The following is a 5072-nucleotide window of genomic DNA, read 5'->3' on the forward strand; positions in this document are numbered from 1 at the left end:
AAAGATAAATGGTCTCATAGCATCTAATCCCGTAAAAAATTAAAGCCTTTAAAGGCTACAAAACTTAACACATTCAAGGCATTGTTAAGTACTTAGAAAGTCTTGCCTACTCATTTATGCCACTACTGAGTAGTCTAGTGCTTGTGTCATTGAACCCATAGACATGCGCAACATAGGGCACATAAGTGCATGACTCATTAACCCAGTTCATGCTCTCCATTACTGGGAATTAAAGAGTTCAAGAGCCTGTTCATTTATATCGCCATTGAATACTTGGGCATTTGAGTTTTGGCAATCCTCCATTGAAATTCTAGGGTTGCGAAACTTTGATCAGAAGGGCCTATTTGGATGACATTTTATTTTATCTAGAATATTATCTTATCTAAAATTAATATATTCTATAGTAAGTTCTTTATGTTAACTGTTTGGTATATATCGTGTGTTATGTATAATATATCTTAAATAATTAAACTTCTCAGTGATTTCTAGTTATTTTGATATATTTCTGGCCAAGAATATGTGATGTTCAATCAATTTATTTAAATAAAGTAAAAACACTGTTTTAAAAAGATAAATGTGTATATCACACTGCCTATAAGTTTATCTAAGTAAGTTTATGATGGACAATGCAAAATAGCAGATAACTCATTATCAGGATTAACTTTATTGAAACAGTATAATCAAAGTCCCCCAATCCCATAGAAAACTAGATTCACTACATCCTCTTGAGATAGGAAATGTCAGAAGATAGGATCGAATCTTGGAAACTTCATAGATATGTTGGGATTTTGAATGGTACATAATTTTGAAATTTCAAAATTTCAAAAAACTCAACAGCCACATGGATGAATGGATCCAGAATTTCCCAACTGAATACTCATCATTACATGTAATCAAACCAATATGCATGTGCAACTCATCGTTAAAGTTAAAAAAAAAAAAAAAAAAAATCCATATGCATGTGCAAATGGACGGTCTCATTACATGTAATCAAACCAATATGCATGTGCAACTCACGGTTAAAGTTCAAAAAAAAAAAAAAAAATCCATATGCATGTGCAAATTGAGGGTCATTGTTAGGGTGTTTGACAATCACTCTTATGTTCAAATATGCTTAACCATGGTCAAAACAAGGTAAATGGCCTATCTTATAGATTCTAAGAACTTGATAAATTTGACTAGGTGCTGGACTAAACCTGATAAATTTTGACTCCATCAGAGAACTCGTAAAGATTTGACTAGGTGCTTGACCTGAGGGAGAAAATCTTCATTTCAGTTTTTATCATGAATATAAACATCAAAATTATCATTTCATGATAAACCAAATGCTGAGTGCATTTTGAACTTTCCATGATTTACGTGGACAGGAATTTTTTCTGTTTTAGGTGAATTATGTTTCCTGGAGCTTTCCCAAGGGTCCGTTCGAATGGAGCCTAGAACTGTTTATTTATTTATTTATTTTTTGTCTTTTTGGAAAGTTAATGAGGATTTCATTGAGAGAATGATAGAGTACAGGGAAAGATACAACTAACAGCATTGAAGCAATCGAAGAAAGGAACAAAAAAGGTATTAAACATAAATCACAGCACATAAGTCACTGCTTTCACCAAGGAATCAGCCACCTGATTCCTCTATTCGTTGACACAATTGAGGTCTGTCACCTCTCCAACGAGCAAGAAGAGGATCTCATCCATAACAGGCTTCAAACCGAAGGGGTCTATAACTGATTTTGATCGCTAGTTATGTTTGGTCAAGTCAAGACAATCCATTGAAAGTTATAAACACTTAAATAAAGCCTCGCATTAGAGAATGATCCAGGATTCTCTATCGGCTTTGCACGATCTCGTCACTAAAGAAATTCAAACTCAATGGGCAGATTTTGGGTTAATTTAGGGGTGGCAACAGACCGGGGCTACGCCAGGTCAGTCTTGGCCCTAGTCCCTACAATCAGCCCGGCCCGAATAGTGTCTAAGGAGGCCCTTGGCTTGTCAGGGCCGGGCCAAGCTAAATAGAATAAAAGAAAACAAAAGGACAAAAAAAAAGGGCCCTGCCCAATCCTGGTCTGCATTGAGTGGCATATGCCCTAGTCTTTAAGGGCTAGGCCCGGCAGACCGGCCATTAGCCAACCCGAAGTGATGTAATATAATGTTCAATTGAGCGTGGATAACTATGGGAAGTATATAAGGAAAATTACAAAAACCGTCATTGACTAAGCTTTCTTTACAACTTCCTCCCAACCACCTTTTAAGTTGTAACTTTTTTCCCAAAACATATTTTTTCTGGCAAATATTCTCAAAATGAAAAAATCATAGTTATTTGGACCAAAATGCCATTTTTTTCTAACAAATATTCTCAAAATGAAAAACTCATAGTTATTTGGACCAAAATGCCATTGTTTGTACACTTCCAACTGTCAATCTGGCCATGGTTTTTCTATTTAGGTTGTCTGTCTGGCAACAGGACAGGTGGTTCCGCATGAAGTGCACTCGACCCGACACTTCAAATATTCAGTCCGGCATTGTACTCTCTGTCAGCATAATGTGCACATGGTCAGGCACAAGGGCACTTAACCTATTGGAATCGGTTGTGTAAGGGACTGGTCTTTGACATGGGTACCAGCCTGACAATTGATTATTGCGGTCCGACATTTATGCACGTCGTTCGACAACTGTGCATTGGGTCCGACAGTGGTTTTATTGTACCGGTCTGACAGTTAACCTTTAACCATTGCACATCTTAAGGGGATGTGATGCGAGCTTGTACAGGTAAAGGCATTTACTAAAAAAACATATTTTGGGATAAACGCTCTGATAAAAAAATTAGTTGGGAGGAACTTATCTAGAAAGTCCAACTTGGGGGTTCTGCAATTTTCCCTAGTACATATATTGTTATGCATGCATGACGATTGTGAATTTTTATGTAATTTATAACGGTTAACGATAAATTAATATTATAAAAATGATAGATCTTCAATCATCAATCAACAGGAGAAGAAAAAAAAAAAGTCATTATACATCTTAATTTGGTGTATCGTTTCTTCGCAGACCCTCACGTTATCTTGGCGGCATTAACTTTTCCAAAAACCTATCTTCTAACCCCTGATCCTTATAAACCCAAACAGTTTTCTTTTTATTAACTTTTTTGTCCTAAATAAATATATGGACGACATCCACGCCCAATATCTCTCTCGGTGGTTTTCACTCGTTTCCTCACCATTTCTCTCACTATTCTCTCTCATGCCCTTTTTCTCTCTCATCGATTTTCACTCGTTTTCAAACTTCATGTCTCTCTCTAAAACTCCAATTCTCTCTCACATCGCCATCTCTCTCTTAAAACTCCATCTATCTCTCTCTTTAAAACCCAAAATCCATCACTCTAAAACTCCATCTCTCCATCTCTCTTTCACATCACTCTCTCTCAAAACTCTCTCTCTCAAACCCCTTGGCAGGTAAACTCACCGGTAAGTTTTTCCGGCCATTAGATCCGGTAGAGCTAGTATTGGGCGACCCCCCTAATGAATAGAACTCATCATCGGATTCGTCATATTCTATCAAAGACCCAACAGAAAATGCCACATTCTTGCTGGAAAAAGCCCCATTACTGCTGGGAAAAGCCGCATTCTCACCAGAAACTGGCCTGGATAGAGGTGACAATGGCCTGATTTCTGGGCTGTATCGAAATTCCGGCCCGTTTTCTGGCGAGTCGATGTTTTTCTGGCAAGGAGAGACAACATTAACAGTGCCCGTGCCCAAATAGAGCACATCAGAGCTCGTTGAGACCCCAACTTTTGTGCCGGAATTGGCCGCTGGAAAAAGTCTTAGGCTACTAGATCTCGAGCTTCGAGACCCTTTTAATGAAACCCCATTGCCTGAATTTCGACGAGATTTCCTGAAACAGTAAGCCAACAAAGATATGACAGCAAGAGTGGCTAAAATCACAACAACAGCGACTGTGATTTTTCCAGTGATTCTCGGATGGCTTTCTGACATGTTTGGGCAGATTAGGTCGGAAATATTGGCCAAAATTATGACAGAAGAGGTGGTTGGAGCTGGCTTCAATGTGGGGTTTGAGGCTGGGGGGCCAAGTGTTGGAAAGAACGACACACCATTGATCGGAATCTGGTTTTCTGGTGGTGGTGGAGGAGAGAGAGGAGGGGCTGAAGCACCAGAATTTGTGGGGTATAATGGCTGGTGGAGGACCCTTCGATAGATTGTAAATGGTTTACCGGCAATAGCGGATGGTTTCCCGGTGAGGAGAGAAGAGGAGGAGGAAAGTGACGGACATGGTAGTGGAGAAGAGGTGGCACCACCACCGGGAAAAGAGAGACAGAGACAGAGAGGCTAAGAGACCAAAACGGTGGTTTTTAGTGACTGTTAACTACCCAAGAAGAAGATAGCTAGAGAGAGAGTGAGGGACAGCGTTGAGCCCCTTTTGGTTTTCTATTCAAGTTAGAGAGAGAAAGAGAAAGAGAGGCGTGTTTTGAGAGTTCTGTTTTGCTTACTCATGGAGTGAGAGAGTGAATGACAGGGTTGAGCGTGTGTTTTTAGAGAGAGAGAAAAAATCAGCAGATGTAGAGAGAAACCAGGGAGAAAATTTGAGAGAAACCAGAGAGAAATTGTAGAGAGAGAGTGGAGGTTTGGGGAAGAGAGGGCCTGAGAGAGAGACAGAGGGGGGAACGCATAGAGCGAGAGAGAAATGGTGAGGAAACAAGTGAAACAAGTGAAATGAAGCCAGAGAGAGAAGTTGGGTGTGGATATCCTTCATATATTTATTTAGGGCAAAAACGTTAACAAAAAGCAAAATGTTTGGGTTAACAGGGATCAGGGGGTTAGAGTATAGGTTTTTGAAAAAGGTAATGCCGCCAGATAGACGACAACACGAGGCTCTACAAAGAAAGGTTATCCCAAATTAAGGTGTACAATGATATTTTTTCAATATTATAACTATTTTTTTTGGGAAAATATTTTTAAAGGAACGGGATCACTTAAAAAATCAAGGGGTAAAATTATCCCTTTTAATATTTGAGTGCATATTTTCATTTTTCATGTCACTTAGATATGACCTCAAAAAAT

This window comes from Amborella trichopoda, chromosome 8 (assembly GCF_054954075.1).
Source record: "Amborella trichopoda isolate Santa Cruz 75 chromosome 8, AtrichopodaSantaCruz75HAP2 v2.0, whole genome shotgun sequence".
Classification (NCBI taxonomy): domain Eukaryota; kingdom Viridiplantae; phylum Streptophyta; class Magnoliopsida; order Amborellales; family Amborellaceae; genus Amborella; species Amborella trichopoda.